A 16,525-nucleotide genomic window follows, 5' to 3' on the forward strand; every position below is an offset into this window, starting at 1 on the left:
CTAATGCTCCAAGTCATAAGATGCATATTGGGGGCTAGGAAAGGAGACGAAGTTCATTTCAACCGTTAAATTATCTCATGGGATGAGAGGTCTTTATATGCCACATGTCCCATGATTGCAATAGAATCAATGCCTATGTGACTTTGCTTACGTGGTTGTAAAACATACAATAGTTTATTATGTTACCAACATTGACTACCAATTTCCTTTAAAAAGGAGAAAATTTATTGGGGTGAACCAATATCAAGTATATATAACCCTTACAATACTTTGCACATTTTCATTAGGCCTATGTGACTTTGCTTACGTGGTTGTAAAAACATACAATAGTTTATTATGTTACCAACATTGGCTACCCAATTCCTTCAAAGGAGAAGTTTGTTAGAGGTGAACCGATATCATGTATATATATTCCTTGCAATAATTTGCACATTTTCATTAGGGTTAATTAGATAAGTGAAGGCCTCACTCAATTAGTGAAGGTAAATGTACATCTTGTAAAGTCAGTTTCTAGTTTCCTTTTACTTTGATATGACAAGCATGCCACTGGGAAATTTGTAAATGGGCATAAGTATAGAGCTAGTTCATCTAGATTAAAATTTTCCTCACCTTGGAAGGAAACAGAAATAATCCTAATGGAGATTGTGCACTTTAATGGGGCAACATAAAAGAAACCTATCGAATTTCTTCTTTGTGATTTGAGGAGGTTTTATGTATGTTCCTATACATGAAGGTAGATGTTTTTAAAAATAATGGCACCCATTGGTCTAAAATAGGTTGAAGAGGAGTGCTACTAAGAAAGGACCCCATTGTGCTTTGCACAAGAAAGGATAACCCCCTACATTGCCTTATTGGCATTAAGCTAAGTCTTTCATATATAGTTAAAAATGTGCACATCAATGTATATTTATCTACCAAGCATGAAGGAGGCCCCTCATGCTCACTATGTATTTGTGTATAAGAGTATTTGATATATATATATATATATATATATATATATTAGATGATGCAAGTTTGATTTTGTGTATAATGTTAAACTGAGTAACCCTATTTGATGCAAATATTCTCTAGCAATCCTTTACACATGTCTACCATTGCTAAAAAATAATATTGTTAGCAATCTTTTACACATGTCTAACATTGCTAAAAATTTGGTTCAGTGAGATTTCTCAACATAAGTATTATCAAGCATGGTACCATATAAGTGAGTTGTCTTCCCCTTTACCTTACACTTTTCTTGAAATGTCCTAAAATGGTGACCAAGCATTTATAGAGAGTACATGCTAAAAGAAGAGGTTTTTAACATGGTGGGGCCATAGTTGCTTTTTGACTAGTGTCACGTGCATTGTTTTAGCATTTTGTATGTAAAATACCACCAAAATATTAAAATGCCCATTAAAAACTACACTAAAATATAAAAAAACTTGTTATATTTCACCAAACCTGTTAATTTTGAAGGGCAAGGGGGCTTGTAAAAATCAAGCTTGGGTGAGGCCATACATTCATCTAGCACAAGCAAAAATATAGAAAATAAAAAAGTGAAAAGATTTGGCAAAGGTTCACACGTATACTTAAAAAGCTTGGAGAATTCCTTTACGTAAGCCCTATTTAAAAATAAATGAAAAGATTTGGCAAAGATTCACATAGGTACGTAAAAAGCTTGGAGCATAAGCATTACCTTACATAAGCTTGAGCTTTGAGTACTTCCTTACATAAGGCATGCCAAAGATTCATAAAAACATGTGGATCAATTTTGTTTAAATGAATTACACCGATAAGAAGGGGGGACATATTTGTACTTTTTGAAAAGAAAACACATATCCATCTAACTATAATAGACAAAATATTTTTTTTTATTTAGTCTTTATTGTGCTACACGGACATCTTTTAAGGACACACTTGTAAGCATTTGACATGCCAAATATAATTAAAATTATGGGAAATTGTTTCTTTCTTTTGCATGCGGTACTATATATATGCTACATGCATACATATATGTATGCATGCGGTACTATATGTATGCTACATGCATCCAATCAAGTGTCAATGAGCCACCTTTGTACAAATAAAATCATTTTCTATTATGAGGAGACCTTTAAGGCATCTTTGGGAATTTGGACATGAATCATTTGCCACCCATAGAAAGAAGTGATCTCTCACCTTTAGTTGCTTTGCCTATACCACAATTTATGCAATGTGTGTGTGTGTGTGTGTGTGTGTGTGTGTGTGTGTAGTATATATTACATATATATATGTGTGTGTGTGTGTGTGTGTAGTATATAGCACATATATATAAATATAAATACAAATAAATAAATAAATAAAGATATATACATAGTTTGTGTGCTAGTTGTGGTATATATATAGTATCTATATATATATAATGTATATAGTTTATTTATATACTCACTATATAAAGGTTGAATGCTACACTTTATATAGTGTGTGTATATATATATATATATATACTATTACATGTATATATATATATGCTATATATATATATATATACATATATATATATATATATAACTATTACATGTATATATATATGCTATATATATATATATACACACACACATATACATATATATATATACATACATACATACATACATATATACATATATATAATTAATATATATATAAGAGCTTGCAAAGAACAGACCATGAACGTAGTTGTTTCTCTTAATCCTAGCTTAGCTTAGCTTATACTAAGACTCTCTTAATCTTTTATACTATTACATGTATGTATATATATATATATATATATATATATGTATATATATATATATATACATATATACATATAGTTGTTTGAAACAACTATATGTATATATATACATATATATACATATATATATATATATATATACACACACACACACATATACATATGAACGTAGTTGTTTCTCTTAATCCTTTTTCACATGCTTAGCTTATACTTATAAGACTCTCTTAATCTTTTATATAATTATATAAGAGCTTGCAAAGAACAGACCATGAACGTAGTTGTTTCTCTTAATCCTTTTTCACATGCTTAGCTTATACTTATAAGACTCTCTTAATCTTTTATATAAGCTTGCAAAGAACAGACCATGAACGTAGTTGTTTCTCTTAATCCTTTTTCACATGCTTAGCTTATACTTATAAGACTCTCTTAATCTTTTATGTTGCTTTTGACCTATAATCGCTTTGCATGAACTGGCGGTAACTACTCCGGCTAGCCTTCTGTGGGTATCATTTACGCTCTATTAACGCATTCAAATTATGCCCTAAGCATTGATTGTAAGTCTTAACACAGCTATGATTAGTCAATTATGTGTAATTTAGTGAATTATGTGTAATTTTAGTGGTAACACTAGCTTGCCCAGAAATATGATTAGTGAATAGGTCATCTACACAAAGCTTGATTAGTGAAATATGATTATTTTAATGGAACGCTTTTGTTGCTTTATTATGCAGGGTGAGCTTTAATCGATTACCAATGATCATCACCGAACCGAGTTTAGTGACCATCACACCATATTTGTGGTGATTAATATGCTTTGGAGCACTGCAATATAAAGGCTGGAAACTAATAATAATGATATAAAACAATTAATTATGTATCTCCCAGCTTGACAACAATGAATTAATTGTTGGCACAAATGGGACATTAGAATGGGGTTTAGTGATAACAATAATCCATTGAATTATTGAAGGATGGGAGTTTTTAATTAGAGCAAGAACTGGTTTTAGAAAACCAATCAATGCAGGAGGTCTTTCCAATTATCACTAATACACTTGCCAATAGAGAGATTAACAAGGTGGGCCTTTGCCAATACCTCACATCAAAAAAGTGCATCAACATTAACGCTTTCTAATGTATCATCATTGTTAGAAACTATAGAGATTAAGCAAAAACAAATGACAACCTTCATGGTTTGCTTTTTGTAGATTATTAATATAACTTTGTGGTTTTTCTTGCTTTTTGTAGATTATTAATATAAATTTGTAGTTTTTCTTGTTTTTTTGGATAATGTAGATCTGCTAGGGAGCATATTTTTGCATGAATGTGGTATAGGGCTAAGTTATAGAAGGTGAGAGAAATGAAAGTTCTAGGCACTTTTACATCAGCCTATCTTTGGAGAATGATTACTTTCCAAAATCCCAAAATTCATTGAAATAATATTACCTGAAAAGTCTCCTCATGCCCCTCACATTTAGGGTTGCTTTTTGATAGACATCATGTCCATTTTTTTTTTGGGGAGGGGGGGATTTTGGCCATTATAAATACTTCCACGTGACTGTTAAAAAACCAAAGATAAAAGGTGGAAAAACATGCACTATTTCTACTGAACTCGTCTTTTCGAAGGGCGACCGAGCCCACCAAAAATCATCCTTGCTTATAGTGTAGCTGAAATGTTGGTAAACAATTAGTGTCCTTGTAAGTGCAACACCACGGATTTGATTCATGCTCATTGTAGAGCAGATGGATGTTGTGAATAAATTAATCCACTACTTAGAAAAAAAGATCCACTACTTCCTCATACAGGTGAATGATTTTTTCATTTCCCTTTGGTGCTCAACTTTGGATAAGGTAAAGGGGGATCATTGATAGCATGATACATGTATTCAATCATGTGGCATACATGCACTAATATACATACATTATATTAGTGCATGCCTAGCTCTCACAATTTTTTTAAAAAGTTGGTATGTCAATAAATTTGCTTGAGACAAATGTGTAGCAATATGAAGAATAAGGAGAAATAATATTCCATGTAGCCAAATGGATAGCTAGTTTTACTACCAAAATGATCCCAATGATTATAAAAATTGCTCATATGGTCTAGAATTTAAGTTGTTTATTGAATTATTTGGAATTTAATGAAAGGAATGAACATGCTTTTTTTTTGTGTGTGTGGGTGTGTGTGGGGTGGAAGATAAGATAAGTGTGTGTGTGTGTGTTTTGGATGGTAAGATGTGTGTGTGTGTGTGTGTGTCTATGTTTTGGATGGTAAGATGTGTGTGTGTGTGTGTGTGTGTGTGTGTGTTGGATGATAAGATGTGTGTGTGTGTGTGTGTGTGTGTGTGTTGGATGATAAGATGAGATACCCATTTTCCAAACACTCTCCATGACTGACAGAGTGTTTTAATGGTGTTTACTATTTAATAAAACTATTCAATTATACTGATTGTTTGTTTTGATTGTTTGCTTATAGAACTGGCGGCAAATGAATCCTCTGCATGGTGCAAAAACTCGGCTTGCAGCTTTGTGGGGGTCACATGAGATTCGAACACACACCATCTTGCCACATGCAAACTCTTGTACTAGGCACACTTGGTGCCACACTACTCGAAAAAAGCACTTACAGCAGATGAAGCCTCCCCACTAGCACAACGAGCATGGGGACCTTGCACAGGGGTTTATCCATAACTACCCACTAGGACACTATGTTAATCAAGTGATAATTCTAGCCTAACCGATACACAAGCCTCTGAATCATAGGTTTGTGAATTGGTTATGGTAGAATTATTGCTTTGATTAATATAGTGTATTAATGGGCTACTAAGGAGATGAATCCCAAGGTCCCCTCCTCCCTCATAAGATATCTTGGTCTTCATGTTCGTCCATGTGGCATTTACACTACCACCTTTCTCCTTGTGGCTAATTAAAACACTGTGTGGCATGAGTAGTAATTTTGAAGAAGATGAGAGATAAACACAGAGATTTGAGAACTACTTTCCGTTTTGGTCCTCAATTCATTAATTTTTACCTCTTTCTTTGGTGTCTTATTTATCTCTATGGTATTTTCATGACTCTAGATATGTGTTACTAGTGCCCATGCATTCAACATGTATGGCAAGGATGTCTAGGTTTTCACATATACACACACACATACATACATACATACATACATACATACATATATATAAATATAAAATCTTCGTTTAGGTCACATAAAGTAATGCCCAATGATGTGAGCATTCATTAATTAAAATGGCATTAAGCATTCAATTATTCACAGAAAAACTATAAACTATATACTTTGGGCTTGCATTCTTGTAAACTTTATTTTTGTCAAATTTGAAAAATTTGTATATTTTAAGTTATCTATGAAAGTGCAAGTTTAAGGGCGTGTTAGAGAAAAATGTTTTCTGTGTTTTTCTGTGAACATTGATCAAAGGTCCAAACAAAAGAAGGTAAGGTCATCGAGGATAATGCGAGAGAGAGAGAGAGAGAGAGTGTGTCTCTACAGAGAGAGTCTCTCTCTCTCAGAGAGAAAGTCTCTATAAATGGGCGATCAACGTAGCAGGTTATCGTCTTTATAATTACTGGGCGATCAACGTAAAAAACACACAGACTCTCTCTCTCTCTCTCTCTCTCTACGTCTATAGAGAGAGAGTCTCTATAAATGGGTGATCAATGTAGCAATAAGCGATCAAAAACACACTCAGAGTCTCTCTCTTTGTAGAGAGAGAAAGTCTCTATAAATGGGCGATCAACATAGTAGTAAGTGATCAAAAACACACTCAGAGTCTCTCTCTTTGTAGAGAGAGAAAGTCTCTTTAAATGGGCGATCAACGTAGCAGGTTATCGTCTCGATAAATGGGCGATCAACATAGTAAGCGATCAAAAACACACTCGGAGTCCCTCTCTCCGTAGAGAGAGAATCTCTATAAATAGGAGATCAACATAGCACGTTATCGTCTCTATAAATGGGCGATCAACGTAGCAGTAAGCGATCAAAAACACACTCAGAGTCTCTCTCTCTCTCTATAGAGAGAGAGAGAGTCTCTATAAATGGGCGATCAACGTAGCACAGTAAGCAATGAAAAACACACTCAGAGTCTCTCTCTATAGAGAGAGAATCTCTAGAAATGGGCGATCAATGTAGTAGGTTATCGTCTTTATAAATGGGTGATCAACGTAGCAGGTTATCGTCTTTATAATTACTGGCGATCAACGTAGCAGTAAGCGATCAAAAAACACACAGACTCTCTCTCTCTCAACTTCGATTATCAAGGCAAGTAAGCATGTTTAATTTGCTTGCTGTGCCATCTTTGTGGAGGCCATGAATGTAATCACAAGTGCAGCGGCCAGCCAATGCAGCTGTTTGTGTACTCACCCAGCTAGCCCACGCAACTGCTGTTGTTGCTCTTGCCATCTTTGTGGAGGCCAAGAATGTTATCAGAGGTGCACTCACCCAGCCCCCTACATCATGAAAATTTATGAATAGTCTTAAATGGTGATATAAGATATTTTTTTAATTAATATCTTGTTTTAGGAATAGTCTTAATGGTTATATAAAATCTATGAATAGTGTTAATGGTTATATAGGATATTGTCTTCAATGTTTATAATTAGGTTATAAAAAATTGTTATCAATGGGTATATAGGGCTAGATTTTCAATAATTCTAAGATTTCTATAATGTTTATTTTAAGTAATTAATGGGTTCTCCTTGTTGATGAGCAACGTTTTTTTTAATGGTATTAATGGGATATAATGACATATTCAAGCGGGGCCTGCATTAACTTATTAATGCTCGAACCTTAGTATACACTAAGGTTCAGATGTAGCTTGCGCGTATAAATTAATGCTCAAACCTTAGTGTCAGATGTAGGCCCTGAAGCAGACAGAACTTGCGTTGCAGACTAGGAGAGAGACAAAGAACTCGAGTGCAAAGAGAGAACTTGCACGGCAGAGAGAACTCGCGCAAGAGAGAGAGAGAGAGAGAGAGAGAGAGAGAGAGAGAGAGAGAGAGAGGTTTATTCCCTACTACCATCTGACATCGACGTGTCCTCGACCTACTCCGGTAGGCCTCCCTACTTCCAGCTTCCGCTAGCACCCGCCACGAACAACCAAAAAAAAGCAAGAACTGTAGCTTGTATAAGGTTTATCTTCACCCATGCTCGAAGGTTTATCTTCACCCATGCTCGAAGGCTCCAAAACCTGCTCATGAAATTCAATAATTTAATTGAATTTCAAAGGAGGCGACACATAGATCTTTGACATCACTTGCTCTTGTTTTCATGCAGACTTATGTCGTCCTATGAGTACCGCATCTTTGAGTAAGGCTTTGTACATGCGGTGGATGACTTCTCCAGATATACTTGGGTCTTCTTTTTGAACTCCAAGGATGAGGCCTTTCAACACTTTTGTGATTGGAGGGCTGAGGTGGAAAAAGAGACCAGTTCTTCGGTCAAGGCTCTCAGGACCAACACAAGGGGTGAGTTTACATCCCAGGAGTTTCATCAATATTGCAAGGATCATGGCATTCGGAGATAGCGTACTACAACATATACTCCTTCACAAAACGGAGTTGCAGAGAGGAAGAATAGGGCCATCATGGAGATGGCTTGTGATATGCTTGAGCATTCTTCATTACCTCGACGTTTCTGGGCTGAGGCGGCTTCTACTGTTGTCTTCATTCAGAACATGTCTCTTACTACTGCTCTTCCAGATAAAACTACATATGAGGCTTTCCATGGTGAGGACCCCTCTCTTGTTAGCATCGCTCCAAGATGGACTCGAAGTCTTAGCGCACGAATTTTCTCGGATACAGTTCTGTGTCCAAGGCATAATATCGTCTATATGATCAGCAGGCTGGCAAAGTTGTTGTGAGCCGTGATGTGGTGTTTGACAAGACTCCTACATCTTCAGAGGGGGGTGGCGAGCTTCTTCTTCCTCTGCCTTCTCCTTCTCCTCCCCCTGCTTCTATTACAGCTCCAGTTGTGGATTCTCAATCAAATGATGATGACTTTGCTCCTACTCCAGCTAGTTCGAGCAGATCTGTGCCTGGGTGGTATTTTCAGATAGTTCGTGATTCTGGGTTACGTGAGCTTCCTTCTGCTCCTCCGCCTAGTTCTCTCACGTGATCTTCCAGGAAATAAATTCATGAGGGCAACATGTTTGTGAACTATGCTCTTATGTCCTCTATTATTCATGGTCCTTCTGATCCCACTTCTCTGGACAAGGCTCTTTTACATGAGCCTTGGCGTCGTGCTATGCAGGTAGAGCTGGATGCTATTGAACGTAATGGCACTTGGATTTTGGTGCCTAGGCCACTGCAATGTAAGGTTATTGGTGTGCACTGGATCTTCAAATCAAAGTTTTGAGGAGCTGATGCTAGCTTGGAAAAGCACAAGGTGAGGTTGGTTGCCAAGGGTTATGCTCAGCGCCTTAGAGTCGACTTCAATGAGACCTTTGCTCTGATGACCCGAATGACTACCATTTTGCACCGTTCTTGATCTTGTAGGACATCATAGATGGCCTGTATTTGAGATGGAAATCAAGTCGGCTTTCCTAAATGGAGAGCTTACACAGGAAGTGTATGTTGATCAACAACCGAGATTTGAGGTTCCAAGCAAACAGGATCAGGTGTACCAGTAGCAGCTAAAGAAAGCTTTGTATGGTTTGAAGAAGGCTTTGCAAGCTTGGTACCAGCAGATTGATGAGTTCTTTTGGAAGCTTGGCTTGTGCCGCTCTCATGAAGATTCAAACCTTTATATCCTCCTTGAGAGGGGGTTAATTGTGATCATTGTGGTCTATGTTCAGGATGACCTCATCTTTACAGGTTCTTATTCTATGAGGATCCGTTCAGTCATGGATGCTTTGGAGACAGAGTTTGAGATGACAGATCTTGGTCTTTTGCATTATTTTCTTGGCTTTGAGATTTGGCAGACCTCTAAGGGTATTTTCTTCTCTCAACAGAAGTAGACACGAGAGATACTTGACAGGTTTTAGATGACTAGATGCAGATCAGTATCTTCTCCTATAGATACTAGATGAGAAGCTTTCTTGATGCTTCTCTAGGGATTGATCAGTGAAAGTATCGGGCTCTCATGGTTGTTTGGCTTGGTTGACCTACTCCTGATTGAACATTTGTTTTGCAGTCATCGTATCGAGTTCTTTCACATCCAAACCCCATCAGCAACATTGGCAGTGTGCTCTCAGAGTTCTTCGGTACTTGCATGGTACTTTGGACTTTGGCATCTTCTATGGCCAAGGGTGCACTCTTCTTGGATGGTATGATTTAGATTGGGCTGGAGATCTAGATACTCGGAGTTCAAGCATTGGTTGTGTTTTTTCACTTAGGCCTAAAGCCATTTCATGGAGCAGTAAAAGGCAGCCTACTGTGGTGCTTTCCTCTAAAGAGGCGGAGAGGCAGAGTATCATGCAGTTTGTTATGCTACATGTGAGGCAATTTGGTTGCGGAGATTATTGGGAGAGCTTGGCTTTCCTCCTACTACCGGATCTACTCTTCTTTGGTATGACAATCAAAGTTGCATCACCATCACCAAGAACCTTGTGTTTCACGGTCGTGTTGTACGAAACACATTGAGATTCAGTATCACTATGTTTGTGAATGGGTTCTTGTTGTTGCTGGAGATTTGAGTTTGGAGTATTGTCCTTTGGCAAAGAATGCAGTAGATTTGTTCACCAAGTTAGTTTCTCAGGCTTCCTTGTCTTCTCATCTTTGGCTTCTCAAAGTTTGTTAAGCATCTCGTGCTGCTGAGAGGGGGTGTTAGCACATTCATCCCTAGTTTTTGCTCATATTTGGAGTTTCTTTTGGTCCCTTTTCATGGCCCTTGGTTGTGGGTTGGCCATCCTATTTTTCCATATTTTTCTAGCATTTTTCCCAGGTTAGGTACTTTATGTCTAGTCTGCCAGCTACATAGTGTTCAGTCGGCTAGCTCTAGGTGTCTAGTCAGCCAGCCCTCTTTACCTATTTATAGGTGGTCTTGCCTCCCTCTTTTTTCATAGTCTAGTCTTTAGTTTGTATCCCTCGTGAAGCCATATGATAGAGGAAAACACAGCCAAAACACTGCTGCCCAGCAAAAAACAACACTCCACCACCAACAGAATGCAAGGAACATGAAGAAACCGAGAAACTGTGTAGGCCAGGAACAGAACCTAGGTATAGATGCTCCAAAATCAGCAAAACACTGACTGAAATCACAAAATTCAGTGTCCTTCTCACAATCCACAAAAAAACCCCTCTGCCAACAAGTGATATGTGTCCAGTTGTTGAGAAGAAAAAACTCAGCCAACAGAGAGGCTGCAAACTTGAAAATAAAAGCCAACCAGCTTCCACACCTCAGATGAGGAAAAAATGATAAAGAGAAAGTTCCTTCAGGTCCAAATGCTGAAGCCTAGGTGAAGGTAAAGCTACTAGAGCAGGAATAGTCCAGAAAACGCAGCAAAATAGGGCTCCAAATTTGAAAATGCAAAAGTGAAAGGGGCAGTAGATAAGGCAGAATTTGAAAACATAGATCCTCGAAGGTACAACCAAGCCTCAGATCAACCAACGAACTTTAGCAAATGAGCCTATAGGAGAAAAAACGCAACAAATACACAGTTGCTTCCCTGCACAAAGCATGCCGATAGAACTACAGGACTTCCCCAACATTCTTGACATAAAACAGTCATTTACAAACATTTCACAAAATACAATTTCTATAATGAACTCTCATCTTTCCAGATTGTTCCACATCAATCCATATTACTTAACCCAATTCCAAATCATATGTGTATCCATTCTTAACCAGATACATCATTTTCCATCCCATCACATCAGATTCATTCATTTCTCATAACATCCATTCCTATCTTTCTTAAATTACATTACGTCTCATCACATCCATTTCTCATTACATCTCATTTATTCATCTTATATCATTCATTCACATTCTGATTCACCTATCTCATCACATCTCATCCATTCACTCATCTCGACATCCTATCCATTCACATACATATTCGCATTCATTAATCCTCGTACACATCCACATTCATACATCCACATCGATATCCTCATCCATACATCCACATCCACATCCGCATCCCTACATCAATGTCCATACATCCATATCCACATTTATATTTGTACATTCACATCCACATCCTTATTCGCACATCCACATCCACATTCACATTAGCACATCCAATTCCACATTCACATTCACATTCGCACATCCAATTCCACATTCACATTCACACATCTACATCCACATCCTCATCTGCATCTACATCTACATTCATACATCCACATCCACATCTGCATTCATACATCCACATCCATATCCACATTCATACGTCCACACCCACATCCTCATTCGCACATCCACATCCACATTCACATTCATACATCCATATCCACATCCACATTCACATCCATACATCCACATTCACATTCATACATCCACATCCACATCCACATCTGTATTCATACATCCACATCCACATTCACATTCATACATCCACATCCACATCCTCTTTCGCACATCCACATCACATTCTCATTCATACATCCACACCCACATTCACATTCATACGTCCACATCCACATCTCATTCGCACATCCACATCCACATTCATACATCCATTTCCACATCCATACATCCACATCCATATCCACATCCATACATACACATCCATATTCATACATCTATATCCATATCCACATCCATACTTCCATATCCACGTTCATATTCATACATCCATTTCTATATTCCCATTCATATATCCACGTATGCCTTCACATCTATTCTTTTACAACACATCCATTCTCGCCCTATCACAACCCATATACATCTTATCCCATCAGATACACTTCTTACCTCATCCCATACACATCTACTCACATCCTAACTCATCCCATACGCATCTTATCACGTCCTAACACATCTCATACACCTCTTATCACATCCTATCACATCTCATACACATCTTATCACATCCTATCACCTCTCATATGCATCTTATCACATCCTATCACATCTCATACACATCTTATCACATCCTATCACCTCTCATACGCATCTTATCACATCCTATCACTTCCCATATGCATCTTATCACATCCTATCACATCTCATACACATCTTATCACATCCTATCACATCTCATACACCTCTTATCACATCCTATCACATCTCATACGCATCTTATCACATCTTATCTCATCTCATCACATCTTATCACATCTCTTACGCATCTTTTTATGCATCAATTCCATTTTAAGGAGAATAACACTTTTAAATTAAAAATCAATCTTTTATGCATCTTCTTATGCATAAATTCATTTTAAATGAGAACGACACTTTCGAATTTAAAAATCAATCTTTTATGCATCTTTTCTATGCATAAAATTAAAATTGACAAAAATAACTCTTTTGAACTAAAAATAGATTTCTTTATGCATCTTTCTATGCATAAAATCAAAATTGATGAAAATAACCCTTTTGAAATAAAAATAGATTTCTTTTTGCATCCTTCTATGCATAAAATCAAAATTGACGAAAATAACTCTTTTGAAATAAAAATAGATTTCTTTATGCATCTTTCTATGCATTAAATTAAAATTGATGAAAATAACTCTTTTGAACTAAAAATAGATTTCTTTATGCATCTTTCTATGCATAAAATTAAAATTGATGAAAATAACTCTTTTGAAATAAAAATAGATTTCTTTATGCATCTTTCTATGCATAAAATCAAAATTGATGAAAATAATTCTTCTGAAATCAAAATAGATTTCTTTATGCATCTTTCTATGCATAAAATCAAAATTGATGAAAATAACTCTTTTGAAATAAAAATAGATTTCTTTATGCATCTTTCTATGCATAAATACAATTTAGTAGGAATTACACTTTTAGAATAAAAGAATTTCTCTTATGCATCTAATTTATGCATAAAATCATGATGAAAATCACTCTTTTGAAGTAAAAATAATAAAATTCTTTATCCATCTTTCTATGCATAAAATAAGAATTGATGAAAATAACACTTTTTGGATTAATTTAAATTCTTTATGCATCTATCCATGCATAAATCCAATTTAGTAGGAATTACACTTTTAGAATAAAAGAATTTCTCTTATTCTTCTAATTTGTGCATAATATCCATTTATAAAATCTCACTTTTAATATAAAAACAATCTTTTATGCATATGTTTATGCATACAAATCATTTATGATGAAAATCATTCTTTTAATATAAAATAATTTCTTTTATGCATCTAATTTATGCATAAAATCATTTATGATAAAAATCACACTTTTAATATAAAAAAATATCTTTTATGCATATGTTTATGCATACAAATCATTTATGATGAAAATCACTCCTTTAATATAAAAAATTTCTTTTATGCATCTACTTATTTTCTGGTATAGTAAAATTCTCCTATTTTTTTTACAAAGGGTTAGGTTCTATTTATAGGAGAGGGAGGCTCTAACCAAGACCAACTGATTTCTAGAATTTTCTTGATTTCAGTTTGGTTGAATTTGGACCACATTTGGTCCTAGTTTGGTTCCTTTTTTATTCGGTTTTATCCAAGAGAGAGGAGAGATAAAAATATCACATTATTTTTGAGTTTAAAACTAGGACGAGATTTGGTCCTAGTTTGGTTCCTTTTTGATTTGGTTTGATCCAAGAGAGAGGAGAGCTAAAAATCACATTATTTTTTAGTTTAAAACTCGTTCAAGCATGTGAAGTAGGCGCCTCCTTGAAGGGATCCCCTTTCCTTACACAAGTGTCAAAATGGAATCATTATACCCAAAATATCTCATTTTTTTAGTAATACTCATAGTTTTTTACTAATAAACCTTGTACATAGTCAACTCTTCATCTTATGTGAGCATTTACTCCTTTTTGGGTATTTTTCTTTTACAAATTGGATTTATCTCCTCCCCACACATGGATTGATCTTATTGGCCCATAGAAACCTTAATTGGACCATAATCTAAATTTTTTTGAAAATCTAGACCCTTAGGCTAAGGTCCTTTAAACTCATTTCCAATTAATTCCAATTGCACATTGGAAAGTTCTTTTTGATTTTTTGTTTCAAGGGAATTCATTTTAGACACTAGCAGGATTTTTATATCCAAAAATTTCTCAATTTTGGACTACCTCTCTTCTCTAGACATTTTCTCTCTCTAGGTCAAAACAGGGTGAAACAGAATCTTTCTTTTATTTCAGAGAGGGGAATAATTATAAGATCAAAAGGGGAGGTTCTTAAACGTGCACACCTCAAAAAGCTGGAGGGAGGAATAATTATAAGATCAAAAGGGGAGGTTCTTAAACGTGCACACCTCAAAAAGCTGGAGGGAGGAATCTTACAGAGCTATAGAGGTAGAGTATCCTGAAGCCATCAACGGCTGGTAACCACAGGTCCAGAGTATCCCACTAAGTCCAAAAGTCCATCCTTTAAAACAACCCTCCACGCTGCATCATCAAACCAAATGCAGAACTAGTAGGGGGAGGGGTAACCTCATAAGCATCACAAAGAGAGGCAGAGGTAGACTCCTCACAATAAAAGAAGGGAAGCATGAATATAAACTGTAGTGGTAACAAAGTCCTCAAAAGAATCATTGAGAGGAGTAGAAGACTCTTCCATGGAATCAGATCCCAATAATTAGCAACAAACAAATGATCCGTGTGAAAGGATCACACTTCACAAGTAAAACACCCTGCTTTCTCTGCAAACAATGCAAAGACAATAGTCTTGGACAAAATAAACTCTACTCAGGATCTCTGAAAAGATCACTACTCTCGTCAAGAGAGAACTACTCTCCTCCAAAATCCGCAAACTCCAGTCTCACAAAGAAAATCTCCACAGATACAAAACAACTCCCAAAATTGATCCTCAAGTGAAGTAGCTGGGGATGGGCCCCCTTTGAGTGGTGTAGAAACTCTTTTGGGAAGCAAAAAACAGCCAAAACACTCTTGCCCAGCAAAAAATAGCACTCCACCGCAACAAAAGGCAAGGAACATGAAGAAACCAAGAAACTGTGTAGGCCAAGAAGAAAACATAGGTATAGATGCTCCAAAATCAGCAAAATGTTGACTGAAATCATAAAATTCAGTGTCCTTCTCAGGTACCAAACTATCACCAAAGCCACAATCCACACAAAATCCCCTCTGCAAGTGATATGTGTCCATTGGAAAAGAAAACACAGCCAATAGAGAGGTTGCAAACTTGAAAATACAAGCCGACGAGCTTCCACACCTCAGATGAGAAAAAAATGCTGAAGATTGCGATAAAACAGGGCCACTAATCTGAAAACGCAGAAGTGAAAGGGGCAGTAGATAAGGCAAAATTTGAAAATGCAGATCTTGGAAGGTACCACCAAGCCTTAGATCAACTAACCAACATCAGCAAATGAGCTTGTAGGAGAAAAAAAGCAACAAATACACTGGTTCTACCCTACACAGAGCAAGCTGACAATACTACATGAATGCCAAGGATAGAGGCTGATGAAGATCGAACACAAAACTGCAACAGTAAGTGCCTAGAAGAGGGCAAACTGACTAGCAGCAGATTGATAAAAAGAAAATGCAAGAAAGAGGTGGGAGCAATGAATGCTGCAAGTCACTGGTGCTCTAATACCATGAAGGAATGCACAGCGAAAGATGGGAAAGTGGAAACAAAGGAGAGAGAGAGAGAGAGAGAGAGAGAGAGAGAGAGAGAGAGAGAGAGATGGAGAGAACGAGGAAAAAACGTTGAAGAGAAGGTACCTTCAGGTCC

General features: G+C 36.4%; 1 long non-coding RNA gene across 1 annotated transcript; it reads left to right on the forward strand.

The window, feature by feature from the left end:
* Positions 1-3,058: 3,058 nt before the first annotated feature.
* LOC147607433 (uncharacterized) lies at positions 3,059-5,703 on the forward strand. The gene is made up of 3 exons (XR_015264740.1): positions 3,059-3,288; positions 3,466-3,534; positions 5,208-5,703. It is a non-coding gene; the product is annotated as an uncharacterized LOC147607433 (long non-coding RNA).
* The last annotated feature ends 10,822 nt before the right edge of the window (positions 5,704-16,525 follow it).

Source organism: Cibotium barometz, chromosome 55, assembly GCF_041138505.1.
Source record: "Cibotium barometz isolate CiBa-2024 chromosome 55, ASM4113850v1, whole genome shotgun sequence".
NCBI lineage: Eukaryota > Viridiplantae > Streptophyta > Polypodiopsida > Cyatheales > Cibotiaceae > Cibotium > Cibotium barometz.